The sequence below is a fragment of the Gorilla gorilla genome, chromosome 11 (genome assembly GCF_029281585.2).
Source record: "Gorilla gorilla gorilla isolate KB3781 chromosome 11, NHGRI_mGorGor1-v2.1_pri, whole genome shotgun sequence".
NCBI lineage: Eukaryota > Metazoa > Chordata > Mammalia > Primates > Hominidae > Gorilla > Gorilla gorilla.
This window is the reverse complement of record NC_073235.2, coordinates 146,487,392-146,504,521: the sequence shown is the minus strand read 5'-3', so window position 1 is coordinate 146,504,521 and position 17,130 is coordinate 146,487,392.

The window sequence follows — 17,130 nt, the reverse complement described above, 5'->3', positions numbered from 1 at the left end:
CCGCCATCTGTACGATCATGGACATATCTACACCGCCATCTGAATTAAGATGGAAATATCTACACCGCTATCTGTATAAACATGGAAATATCTGCCCAACTATCTGTATAAACATGGAAATATCCGCACCGCTATCTGAATAAACATGGAAATATCCGCACCGCTATCTGTATAAACATGGAAATATCTACACGGCTATCTGCATAAACATGGAAATATCCACACCGCTATCTGTGTAAACATGGAAATGTCTACACCGCTATCTGTGTAAACATGGAAATATCTACACCGCCATCTGTGTAAACATGAAAATATCTACACCGCCATCCCTATAAACATGGAAATATCTACACCGCCATCTGTATGAACATGAAAATATCTACACAGCCATCTGTATGAACATGGAAATATCTACCCCGCTAACTGTATGAACATGGAAATATCTACAACGCTGTTGGTATGAACATGGAAATATCTACACCGCCATCTGTATGAACATGGAAATATCTACACCGCTAACTGTATGAACATGGCATTATCTACACCGCTATCTGTATGAACATGGAAATATCTACACCGCTATCTGTATGAACATGGAAATATCTACACCGCTATCTATATGAACATGCAAATATCTACACCGCTATCTCTATGAACATGGAAATATCTACACCGCTATCTGTATGAACATGTAAATATCTACAGAGCTATCTGTATATCAATGGAAATATCCACACTGGTATCTCTATAAACATGGAAATAACTACACTGCTATCTGTATAAACATGGAAATATCTACACGGCCATCTCTATGAACATGGAAATATCTACACCACCATCTGTATAAACATGGAAATATCTATACCGCTATCTGCATACACATGGAAATATCTACACCACCATCTCTATGAACATGTAATTATCTACACCGCCATCTGTAAGAACATGGAAATATCTATACCGCCATCTGTAAGAACATTTAAATATCTACACCGCCATCTGTATGAACATGGAAATATCTACACCGCTAACTGTATGAACATGGAAATATCTACACCGCCATCTGTATGAACATGGAAATATCTACACCGCTAACTGTATGAACATGGAAATATCTACACCGCTGTCTGTATGAACATGGAAATATCTACACCGTTATCTGTATGAACATAGAAATATCTACACCGCTATCTGTATGAACATGGAAATAGCTACACCGCTATCTGTACGAACATGGAAATATCTAAACCACTATCTGTATGAACATGCAAATATCTACACAGCTATCTGTATATCAGTGGAAATATCTACACCGCTATCTCTATTAGCATGGTAATAACTACACTGCTATCTGTATAAACATGGAAATATCTACACCGCCACCTGTATGAACATGGAAATATCTACACTGCCATCCGTACAAACATAGAAATATCTACACCGCCATCTGTATGAACATGTAAATATCTTCACCGCCATCTGTATGAACATGGAAATATCTACACCGCTAAATGTATGAACATGGAAATGTCTACACCGCTATTGGTATGAACATGGAAATATCTACACCGGTATCTGTATGAACATGGAAATATCTACACCGCTATCTGTATGAACATGGAAATATCTACACCGCTATCAGTATGAACATGGAAATATCTACACCGCCATCTGTATCAACATGTAAATATCTACACCGCCATCTGTATGAACATGCAAATATCTACACCGCTAACTGTATGAACATTTAAATATCTACACCGCTATCTGTAGGAACATGGAAATATCTACACCGCTATCTGTATGAACATGGAAATATCTACACCGCTATCTGTATGAACATGGAAATATCTACACCGCTATCTGTATGAACATGGAAATATCTACACCGCTATCTGTATGAACATGCAAATATCTACACAGCTATCTGTATATCAATGGAAATATCCAGAATGGTATCCCTATAAACATGGAAATAACTACACTGCTATCTGTATAAACATGGAAATATCTACACCGCCATCTCTATGAACATGGAAATATCTACACCGCCATTTGTATGAACCTGGAAATATCTACACCGCCATCTCTATGAACATGGAAATATCTACACCGCCATTTGTATGAACATGGATATGCCTACACCGCCATCTGTATGAACATGGAAATATCTTCACCGCCATTTGTATGAACATGGATATATGTACACCGGCATCTGGATGAACATGGAAATATCTACACCGTAATCTGCATGAACATGGAAATATCTACACAGCTATCTGAATATACATGGAAATATCTACACAGATTTCTCTATAAATATGGAAATAACTACATCGCTATCTCTATAAACTTCGAAATATCTACACCGCCATCTGTATGAACATGGAAATATCTACATCGCCATCTGTACGGTCATGGACATATCTACACCGCCATTTGAATTAGATGGAAATATCTACACTGCTATCTGTATAAACATTGAAATATCTGCCCAACTATCTGTATAAACATGGAAATATCCGCACCGCTATCTGAATAAACATTGAAATATCCGCACCGCTATCTGTATAAACATGGAAATAGCTACACTGCTATCTGCATAAACATGGAAATATCCACACTGCTATCTGTGTAAACATGGAAATGTCTACACCGCTATCTGTGTAAACATGGAAATATCTACACCGCCATCTGTGTAAACATGAAAATATCTACACCGCCATCCCTATAAACATGGAAATATCTACACCGTCCTCTGTATAAACATGGAAATATCTACACCGCCATCTCTGTAAACGTGGAAATATCTACACTGCTATCTGTATGAACTTGGAAATACCTACACTGCTCTCTGTATGAAATTGAAATTATCTACAACACTATCTCTATAAACATGGAAATATCTACACTGCTATCTGTAAGAACATGGAAATATCTACACCTCTATCTGTATAAACATGGAAATATCTTCACCGCTATCTGTATAAACATGGAAATATCTACAACGCTGTCTCTATATACTTGGAAATAACAACAAAACTATCTCTGTAAACATGGAAATATCTAGACCGCCATCTCTATAAACATGGAAATATCTACACCACCATCTGTATAAACATGGAAATATCTATACCGCTAACTGCAAACACATGGAAATAACTACACCGCCATCTCTATGAACATGGAAATATCTACAACGCCATCTGTACGAACATGGAAGTATCTATACCGCCATCTGTATGAACATTTAAATATCTACACCGCCATCTGCATGAACATGGAAATATCTACACCGCTAACTGTATGAACATGGAAATATCTACACTGCTATCTGTATGAACATGGAAATATCTACACCGTTATCTGTATGAACATGGAAATATCTACACCGTTATCTGTATGAACATGGAAATATCTACACCGCTATCTGTATGAACATGGAAATATCTACACCGCTATGTGTACGAACATGGAAAATATCTACACCACTATCTGTATGAACATGCAAAAATCTACACAGCTATCTGTATATCAATGGAAATATCTACACAGCTGTCTCTATAAACATCGAAATAACTACACTGCTATCTCTGTAAACATGGAAATATCTACACCGCCACCTGTATGAACATGGAAATATCTACACTGCCATCCGTACGAACATGGAAATACCTACACCGCCATCTGTATGAACATGGAAATATCTACACCGCCATCTCTATGAACAGGTAAATATCTACACCGCCATCTGTGTGAACATGGAAATATCTACACCGCTATCTGTAGGGACATGGAAATATCTACACTGCTATCTGTATGAACATGGAAATATCTACACCGCTATCAGTATGAACATGGAAATATCAACACCGCTATCTGTATGAACATGGAAATATCTACACCGCTATCTGTATGAACATGGAAATATCTAGACCGCTATCTGTATGAACAAGCAAATATCTACACCGCCATTTGTATGAACATGGAAATATCTACACCACCATCTGTATAAACATGGAAATATCTATACCGCTATCTGTATGAACATGGAAATATCTACACCGCTATCTGTATGAACATGGAAATATCTACACCGCTATCTGTATGAACATGCAAATATCTACACAGCTATCTGTATATCAATGGAAATATCCAGAATGGTATCCCTATAAACATGGAAATAACTACACTGCTATCTGTATAAACATGGAAATATCTACACCGCCATCTCTATGAACATGGAAATATCTACACCGCCATTTGTATGAACCTGGAAATATCTACACCGCCATCTCTATGAACATGGAAATATCTACACCGCCATTTGTATGAACATGGATATGCCTACACCGCCATCTGTATGAACATGGAAATATCTTCACCGCCATTTGTATGAACATGGATATATGTACACCGGCATCTGGATGAACATGGAAATATCTACACCGTAATCTGCATGAACATGGAAATATCTACACAGCTATCTGAATATACATGGAAATATCTACACAGATTTCTCTATAAATATGGAAATAACTACATCGCTATCTCTATAAACTTCGAAATATCTACACCGCCATCTGTATGAACATGGAAATATCTACATCGCCATCTGTACGATCATGGACATATCTACACCGCCATTTGAATTAGATGGAAATATCTACACTGCTATCTGTATAAACATTGAAATATCTGCCCAACTATCTGTATAAACATGGAAATATCCGCACCGCTATCTGAATAAACATTGAAATATCCGCACCGCTATCTGTATAAACATGGAAATATCTACACTGCTATCTGCATAAACATGGAAATATCCACACTGCTATCTGTGTAAACATGGAAATGTCTACACCGCTATCTGTGTAAACATGGAAATATCTACACCGCCATCTGTGTAAACATGAAAATATCTACACCGCCATCCCTATAAACATGGAAATATCTACACCGTCCTCTGTATGAACATGGAAATATCTACACCGCCATCTCTGTAAACGTGGAAATATCTACACTGCTATCTGTATGAACTTGGAAATACCTACACTGCTCTCTGTATGAAATTGAAATTATCTACAACACTATCTCTATAAACATGGAAATATCTACACTGCTATCTGTAAGAACATGGAAATATCTACACCTCTATCTGTATAAACATGGAAATATCTTCACCGCTATCTGTATAAACATGGAAATATCTACAACGCTGTCTCTATATACTTGGAAATAACAACAAAACTATCTCTGTAAACATGGAAATATCTAGACCGCCATCTCTATAAACATGGAAATATCTACACCACCATCTGTATAAACATGGAAATATCTATACCGCTAACTGCAAACACATGGAAATAACTACACCGCCATCTCTATGAACATGGAAATATCTACAACGCCATCTGTACGAACATGGAAGTATCTATACCGCCATCTGTATGAACATTTAAATATCTACACCGCCATCTGCATGAACATGGAAATATCTACACCGCTAACTGTATGAACATGGAAATATCTACACTGCTATCTGTATGAACATGGAAATATCTACACCGTTATCTGTATGAACATGGAAATATCTACACCGTTATCTGTATGAACATGGAAATATCTACACCGCTATCTGTATGAACATGGAAATATCTACACCGCTATGTGTACGAACATGGAAAATATCTACACCACTATCTGTATGAACATGCAAAAATCTACACAGCTATCTGTATATCAATGGAAATATCTACACAGCTGTCTCTATAAACATCGAAATAACTACACTGCTATCTCTGTAAACATGGAAATATCTACACCGCCACCTGTATGAACATGGAAATATCTACACTGCCATCCGTACGAACATGGAAATACCTACACCGCCATCTGTATGAACATGGAAATATCTACACCGCCATCTCTATGAACAGGTAAATATCTACACCGCCATCTGTGTGAACATGGAAATATCTACACCGCTATCTGTAGGGACATGGAAATATCTACACTGCTATCTGTATGAACATGGAAATATCTACACCGCTATCAGTATGAACATGGAAATATCAACACCGCTATCTGTATGAACATGGAAATATCTACACCGCTATCTGTATGAACATGGAAATATCTAGACCGCTATCTGTATGAACAAGCAAATATCTACACCGCCATTTGTATGAACATGGAAATATCTACACCACCATCTGTATAAACATGGAAATATCTATACCGCTATCTGTATGAACATGGAAATATCTACACCGCTATCTGTATGAACATGGAAATATCTACACCGCTATCTGTATGAACATGCAAATATCTACACAGCTATCTGTATATCAATGGAAATATCCAGAATGGTATCCCTATAAACATGGAAATAACTACACTGCTATCTGTATAAACATGGAAATATCTACACCGCCATCTCTATGAACATGGAAATATCTACACCGCCATTTGTATGAACCTGGAAATATCTACACCGCCATCTCTATGAACATGGAAATATCTACACCGCCATTTGTATGAACATGGATATGCCTACACCGCCATCTGTATGAACATGGAAATATCTTCACCGCCATTTGTATGAACATGGATATATGTACACCGGCATCTGGATGAACATGGAAATATCTACACCGTAATCTGCATGAACATGGAAATATCTACACAGCTATCTGAATATACATGGAAATATCTACACAGATTTCTCTATAAATATGGAAATAACTACATCGCTATCTCTATAAACTTCGAAATATCTACACCGCCATCTGTATGAACATGGAAATATCTACATCGCCATCTGTACGATCATGGACATATCTACACCGCCATTTGAATTAGATGGAAATATCTACACTGCTATCTGTATAAACATTGAAATATCTGCCCAACTATCTGTATAAACATGGAAATATCCGCACCGCTATCTGAATAAACATTGAAATATCCGCACCGCTATCTGTATAAACATGGAAATATCTACACTGCTATCTGCATAAACATGGAAATATCCACACTGCTATCTGTGTAAACATGGAAATGTCTACACCGCTATCTGTGTAAACATGGAAATATCTACACCGCCATCTGTGTAAACATGAAAATATCTACACCGCCATCCCTATAAACATGGAAATATCTACACCGTCCTCTGTATGAACATGGAAATATCTACACCGCCATCTCTGTAAACGTGGAAATATCTACACTGCTATCTGTATGAACTTGGAAATACCTACACTGCTCTCTGTATGAAATTGAAATTATCTACAACACTATCTCTATAAACATGGAAATATCTACACTGCTATCTGTAAGAACATGGAAATATCTACACCTCTATCTGTATAAACATGGAAATATCTTCACCGCTATCTGTATAAACATGGAAATATCTACAACGCTGTCTCTATATACTTGGAAATAACAACAAAACTATCTCTGTAAACATGGAAATATCTAGACCGCCATCTCTATAAACATGGAAATATCTACACCACCATCTGTATAAACATGGAAATATCTATACCGCTAACTGCAAACACATGGAAATAACTACACCGCCATCTCTATGAACATGGAAATATCTACAACGCCATCTGTACGAACATGGAAGTATCTATACCGCCATCTGTATGAACATTTAAATATCTACACCGCCATCTGCATGAACATGGAAATATCTACACCGCTAACTGTATGAACATGGAAATATCTACACTGCTATCTGTATGAACATGGAAATATCTACACCGTTATCTGTATGAACATGGAAATATCTACACCGTTATCTGTATGAACATGGAAATATCTACACCGCTATCTGTATGAACATGGAAATATCTACACCGCTATGTGTACGAACATGGAAAATATCTACACCACTATCTGTATGAACATGCAAAAATCTACACAGCTATCTGTATATCAATGGAAATATCTACACAGCTGTCTCTATAAACATCGAAATAACTACACTGCTATCTCTGTAAACATGGAAATATCTACACCGCCACCTGTATGAACATGGAAATATCTACACTGCCATCCGTACGAACATGGAAATACCTACACCGCCATCTGTATGAACATGGAAATATCTACACCGCCATCTCTATGAACAGGTAAATATCTACACCGCCATCTGTGTGAACATGGAAATATCTACACCGCTATCTGTAGGGACATGGAAATATCTACACTGCTATCTGTATGAACATGGAAATATCTACACCGCTATCAGTATGAACATGGAAATATCAACACCGCTATCTGTATGAACATGGAAATATCTACACCGCTATCTGTATGAACATGGAAATATCTAGACCGCTATCTCTATGAACAAGCAAATATCTACACAGCTATCTGTATATCAATGAAAATATCTACACTGCTATCCCTATAAACATGGAAATAACTACACTGCTATCTGTATAAATATGGAAATATCTACACTGCCATCTCTATGAACATGGAAATATCTACACCGCCATTTGTATGAACATGGAAATATCTACACCGCCATCTCAATGAACATGGAAATATCAACACCGCCATTTGTATGAACATGGAAATATCTACACCACCATCTGTATAAACATGGAAATATCTATACCGCTATCTGCATAAAAATGGAGATATCTACACCGCCATCTCTAAGAACATGGAAATATCTACAACGCCATCTGTACGAACATGGAAATACCTATACCGCCATCTGTATGAACATGTAAATATCTACACCGCCATCTGTATGAACATGGAAATATCTACACCGCTCATTGTATGAACATGGAAATATCTACACCGCTATCTGTATGAACATGGAAATATCTACACCGTTATCTGTACGAACATGGAAATATCTACACCGCTATCTGTATGACCATGCAAATATCTACACAGCTGTCTGTATATCAATGGAAATATCTACACTGCAATCTCTATAAACATGGAAATAAATACAATGCTATCTGTATAAATATGGAGATATCTACACCGCCATCTCTATGAACATGGAAATATCTACACCGCCATCTGTATGAACATGGAAATATCTACACCGCTAACTGTATGAACATGGAAATATCTACACCGCTATCTGTTTGAACATGGAAATATCTTCACCATCTGTATGAACATGGAAATATCTACACCGCTAAATATATGAACATGGAAATGTCTACACCGCTATTGGTATGAACATGGAAATATCTACACCGCTATCTGTATGAACATGGAAATATCTACACCGCTATATATATGAACATGGAAATATCTACACCGCTAACTGTATGAACCTGCAAATATCTACACCAACATCTGTATGAACATGGAAATATCTACACCGCCATCTGTATGAACATGGAAATATCTACACTGCTATCTTAATGAACATGCAAATATCTACAGAGCTATCTGTATATCAATGGAAATATCCAAATTACTATCTCTATAAACATGGAAATAACTACACTGCTATCTCTACAAATATGGAAATATCAACACCGCCATCTCTATGAACATGGAAATATCTACACCGCCATTTGTATGAACCTGGAAATATCTACACCGCCATCTCTATGAACATGGAAATACCTACACCACCATCTGTATGAACATGGAAATATCTATACCGCCATCTGTATGAACATGTAAATATCTACACCGGCATATGGATGAACATGGAAATATCTTCACCGCTAACTGTATGAACATGGAAATATCTACACCGCTGTCTGTATGAACATGGAAATATCTACACCGTTATCTGTATGAACATAGAAATATCTACACCACTATCTGTATGAACATGGAAATAGCTACACCGCTATCTGTACGAACATGGAAATATCTACACCGCTATCTGTATGAACATGCAAACATCTACACAGTTATCTGTATATCAATGGAAATATCTACACCGCTATCTCTATTAACATGGAAATAACTACACTGCTATCTCTATAAACATGGAAATATCTACACCGCCACCTATATGAACATTGAAATATCTACACTGCCATCCGTACAAACATGGAAATATCTACACCGCCATCTGTATGAACATGTAAATATCTTCACCGCCATCTGTATGAACATGGAAATACGTACACGGCTATCTGTATGAACATGGAAATATCTACACCGCTGTCTGTATGAACATGGAAATATCTACACCGTTATCTGTATGAACATAGAAATATCTACACCGCTATCTGTATAAACATGGAAATAGCTACACCGCTATCTGTATGAACATGGAAATATCTACACCGCTATCTGTATGAACATGCAAACATCTACACATTTATCTGTATATCAATGGAAATATCTACACCGCTATCTCTATTAACATGGAAATAACTACACTGCTATCTGTATAAACATGGAAATATCTACACCGCCAACTGTATGAACATGGAAATATCTACAGTGCCATCCGTACAAACATGGAAATATCTACACCGCCATCTGTATGAACATGTAAATATCTTCACCGCCATCCGTATGAACATGGAAATATCTACACCGCTAAATGTATGAACATGGAAATGTCTACACCGCTATTGGTATGAACATGGAAATATCTACACCGCTATCTGTATGAACATGGAAATATCTACACCGCTATCTGTATGAACATGGAAATATCTACACAACTATCTGTATGAACATGGAAATATCTACACCGCCATCTGTATCAACAAGAAAATATCTACTCCCCCATCTGTATGAACATGCAAATATCTACACCGCTAACTGTATGAACATTTAAATATCTATACCTCTATCTGTATGAACATGGAAATATCTACAACGCTATCTGTATGAATATGGAAATATCTGCACCGCTATCTTTACGAACATGGAAATATCTACACCGCTATCTGTATGACCATGCAAATATCTACACAGCTGTCTGTATATCAAAGGAAATATCTACACTGCTATCTCTATAAACATGGAAATAACTACACTGCTATCTGTATAAATATGGAGATATCTACACCGCCATCTCTATGAACATGGAAATATCTACACTTCCATCTGTATGAACATGGAAATATCTACACCGCTAACTGTATGAACATGGAAATATCTACACCGCTATCTGTATGAACATGGAAATATCTTCGCCATCTGTATGAACATGGAAATATCTACACCGCTAAATATATGAACATGGAAATGTCTACACCGCTATTGGTATGAACATGGAAATATCTACACCGCTATCTGTATGAACATGGAAATATCTACACCGCTATCTGTATGAACATGGAAATATCTACACCGCTATCTGTATGAACATGGAAATAACTACACCGCCATCTGTATGAACGTGTAAATATCTACACCGCCATCTGTATGAACATGGAAATATCTAAACCGCTAACTGTATGAACATGGAAATATCTACACCGCTATCTGTATGAACATGCAAACATCTACACAGTTATCTGTATATCAATGGAAATATCTACACCGCTATCTCTATTAACATGGAAATAACTACACTGCTATCTGTATAAACATGGAAATATCTACACCGCCAACTGTATGAACATGGAAATATCTACACTGCCATCCGTACAAACATGGAAATATCTACACCGCCATCTGTATCAACATGTAAATATCTTCACCGCCTTCTGTATGAACATGGAAATATCTACACCGCTAACTGTATGAACATGGAAATATCTACACTGCTATCTGTATGAACATGGAAATATCTACACCGTTATCTGTATGAACATGGAAATATCTACACCGCTATCTGTATGAACATGGAAATATCTACACCGCTATGTGTACGAACATGGAAATATCTACACCACTATCTGTATGAACATGCAAATATCTACACAGCTATCTGTATATCAATGGAAATATCTACACAGCTGTCTCTATAAACATCGAAATAACTACACTGCTATCTCTGTAAACATGGAAATATCTACACCGCCACCTGTATGAACATGGAAATATCTACACTGCCATCCGTACGAACATGGAAATATCTACACCGCCATCTCTATGAACATGGAAATATCTACACCGCCGTCTGTATGAACAGGTAAATATCTACACCGCCATCTGTGTGAACATGGAAATATCTACACCGCTAACTGTAGGAACATGGAAATATATACACTGCTACCTGTATGAACATGGAAATATCTACACCGCTATCAGTATGAACATGGAAATATCTACACCGCTATCTGTATGAACATGGAAATATCTACACCGCTATCTGTATGAACATGGAAATATCTACACCGCTATCTGTATGAACATGGAAATATCTAGACCGCTATCTGTATGAACATGCAAATATCTACACAGCTATCTGTATATCAATAAAAATATCTACACTGCTATCCCTATAAACATGGAAATAACTACACTGCTATCTGTATAAATATGGAAATATCTACACTGCCATCTCTATGAACATGGAAATATCTACACCGCCATATGTATGAACATGGAAATATCTACACCGAAATCTCAATGAACATGGAAATATCTACACCGCCATTTGTATGAACATGGAAATATCTACACCACCATCTGTATAAACATGGAAATATCTATACCGCTATCTGCATAAACATGGAGATATCTACACCGCCATCTCTAAGAACATGGAAATATCTACAACGCCATCTGTACGAACATGGAAATATCTATACCGCCATCTGTATGAATATGTAAATATCTACACCGCCATCTGTATGAACATGGAAATATCTACACCGCTCATTGTATGAACATGGAAATATCTACACCGCTATCTGTATGAACATGGAAATATCTACACCGTTATCTGTATGAACATGGAAATATCTACACCGCTATGTCTATGAACATGGAAATATCTACACCGCTATCTCTATGAACATGGAAATATCTATACCGCCATCTGTATGAACATGTAAATATCTACACCGCCATCTGCATGAACATGGAAATATCTACACCGCTAACTGTATGAACATGCAAATATCTACACAGCTGTCTGTATATCAATGGAAATATCTACACTGCTATCTCTATAAACATGGAAATAACTACAATGCTATCTGAACAAATATGGAGATATCTACACCGCCATCTCTATGAACATGGAAATATCTACACCGCCATCTGTATGAACATGGAAATATCTACACCGCTAACTGTATGAACATGGAAAAATCTACACCGCTTTCTGTATGAACATGGAAATATCTTTGCCATCTGTATGAACATGGAAATATCTACAACGCTAAATATATGAACATGGAAATGTCTACACCGCTATTGGTATGAACATGGAAATATCTACACCGCTATCTGTATGAACATGGGAATATCTACACCGCTATCTGTATGAACATGGAAATATCTACACCGCTAACTGTATGAACCTGGAAATAACTACACCGCCATCTCTATGAACATGGTAATACCTACACCACCATCTGTATGAACATGGAAATATCTTCACCGCCATCTGTATGAACATGCATATATGTACACCGGCATATGGATGAACATGGAAATATCTACACCGCTATCTGCATGAACATGGAAATATCTACACAGCTATCTGAATATACATGGAAATATCTACACAGATTTCTCTATAAATATGGAAATAACTACAGCGCTATCTCTATAAACTTTGAAATATCTACACCGCCATCTGTATGAACATGGAAATATCTACACTGCCATCTGTACAAACATGGACATATCTACACCGCCATCTGTATTAAGATGGAAATATCTACACCGCTATCTGTATAAACATGGAAATATCGGCCCAACTATCTGTATAAACATGGAAATAACCGCACCGCTATCTGTATAAACATGGAAATATCTACACTGCTATCTGCATAAACATGGAAATATCCACACCGCTATCTGTGTAATCATGGAAATGTCTACACCGCTATCTGTGTAAACAGGGAAATATCTTCACCGCTATCTGTGTAAACATGGAAATATCTACACTGCCATCTGTTTAAACCTGAAAATATCTACACCGCCATCCCTATAAACATGGAAATATCTGCACCGCCATCTGTATGAACATGGAAATATCTACACCGCCATCTCTATAAACGTGGAAATATCTACACCGCTATCTGTATGAACTTGGAAATATCTACACTGCTCTCTGTATGAAATTGAAATTATCTACACCATTATCTCTATAAACATGGAAATATCTACACTGCTATCTGTATAAACATGGAAATATCTACACCGCTATCTGTATAAACATGGAAATATCTTCACCGCTATCTGTATAAACATGGAAATATATACAACGCTGTCTCTATAAACTTGGAAATAACTACACCACTATCTCTGTAAACATGGAAATATCTAGACCGCCATCTCTATAAACATGGAAATATCTACACCACCATCTGTATAAACATGGAAATATCTATACCGCTATCTGCATAAACATGGAAATATCTACACCGCCATCTCTATGAACATGGAAATATCTACACCGCCATCTGTAAGAACATGGAAATATCTATACCGCCATCTGTATGAACATGTAAATATCTACACCGCCATCTGTACGAACATTGAAATATCTACACCGCTAACTGTATGAACATGGAAATATCTACACCGCTGTCTGTATGAACATGGAAATATCTACACCGTAATCTGTATGAACATAGAAATATCTACACCGCTATCTGTATGAACATGGAAATAGCTACACCGCTATCTGTACGAACATGGAAATATCTACACCGCTATCTGTATGAACATGCAAACATCTACACAGTTATCTGTATATCAATGGAAATATCTACACCGCTATCTCTATTAACATGGAAATAACTACACTGCTATCTGTATAAACATGGAAATATCTACACCGCCACCTGTATGAACATGGAAATATCTACACTGCCATCCGTACAAACATGGAAATATCTACACCGCCATCTGTATGAACATGTAAATATCTTCACCGCCATCTGTATGAACATGGAAATACCTACACCGCTAAATGTATGAACATGGAAATGTCTACACCGCTATTGGTATTAACATGGAAATATCTACACTGCTTACTGTATGAACATGGAAATATCTACACCACTATCTGTATGAACATGGAAATATCTACACCGCCATCTGTATCAACAAGAAAATATCTAAACCGCCAGCTGTATGAACATGGAAATATCTACACCGCTAACTGTATGAACATTTAAATATCTACACCGCTATCTGTATGAACATGGAAATATCTACACCGCTATCTGTATGAACATGGAAATATCTGCACCGCTATCTTTACGAACATGGTAATATCTACACCGCTATCTGTATGACCATGCAAATATCTACACAGCTGTCTGTATATCAATGGAAATATCTACACTGCTATCTCTATAAACATGGAAATAACTACACTGCTATCTGTATAAATATGGAGATATCTACACGGCAATCTCTATGAACATGGAAATATCTACACTGCCATCTGTATGAACATGGAAATATCTACACCGCTAACTGTATGAACATGGAAATATCTACACCGGTATCTGTATGAACATGGAAATATCTTCGCCATCTGTATGAACATAGAAATATCTACACCGCTAAATATATGAACATGGAAATGTCTACACCGCTATTGGTATGAACATGGAAATATCTACACTGCTATCTGTATGAACGTGGAAATATCTACACCGATATCTGTATGAACATGGAAATATCTACACCACTATCTGTATGAACATGGAAATAACTACACCGCCATCTGTATGAACATGTAAATATCTACACCGCCATCTGTATGAACATGGAAATATCTAAACCGCTAACTGTATGAACATGGAAATATCTACACCGCTATCTGTATGAACATGGAAATATCTACACCGCTATCTGTATGAACATGGAAATATCTGCACCGCTATCTGTATGAACATGGAAATATCTACACCGCCATCTGTACCAACATGTAAATATCTACACCGCCATCTGTATGAACATACAAATATCTACACTGCTAACTGTATGAACATTTAAATATCTACACCGCTATCTGTATGAACATGGAAATATCTACACCGCTATCTGTATTAACATGGAAATATCTACACAGCTATCTGTATGAACATGGAAATATCTACACCGCTATCTGTATGAACATGGAAATACCTACACCGCTATCTTTATGAACATGCAAATATCTACACAGCTATCTGTATATCAATGGAAATATCCAGACTGGTATCTCTATAAACATGGAAATAACTACACTGCTATCTGCATAAAAATGGAAATATCTACACCGCCATCTCTAAGAACTTGGAAATATCTACACCGCCATTTGTATGAACCTGGAAATATCTACACCGCCATCTCTATGAACATGGAAATATCTAAACCGCCATTTGTATGAACATGGAAATACCTACACCGCCATCTCTATGAACATGGAAATATCTTCACCGCCATTTGTATGAACATGGATATATGTACACCGGCAACTGGATGTAAATGGAAATATCTACAGCGTAATCTGCATGAACGTGGAAACATCTACACAGCTATCTGAATATACATGGAAATATCTACACAGATTTCTCTATAAATATGGAAATAACTTCATCGCTATCTCTATAAACTTCGAAATATCTACACCGCCATCTGTATGAACATGGAAATATCTACACCGCCATCTGTACGATCATGGACGGATCTACACCGCAATCTGTATTAAGATGAAATATCTACACCGCTATCTGTATAAACATGGAAATATCTGCCCAACTATCTGTATAAACATGGAAATACCGCACCGCTATCTGAATAAACATGGAAATATCCGCACAGCTATCTGTATAAACATGGAAACATCTACACCGCCATCTGTGTAAACACGAAAATATCTACACCGCCATCCATATAAACATGGAAATATCTACACCGCCATGTGTATGAACATGGAAATATCTACACCGCCATCTCTATAAACGTGGAAATATCTACACCGCTATCTGTATGAACTTGGAAATATCTACACTGCTCTCTGTATAAAATTGAAAT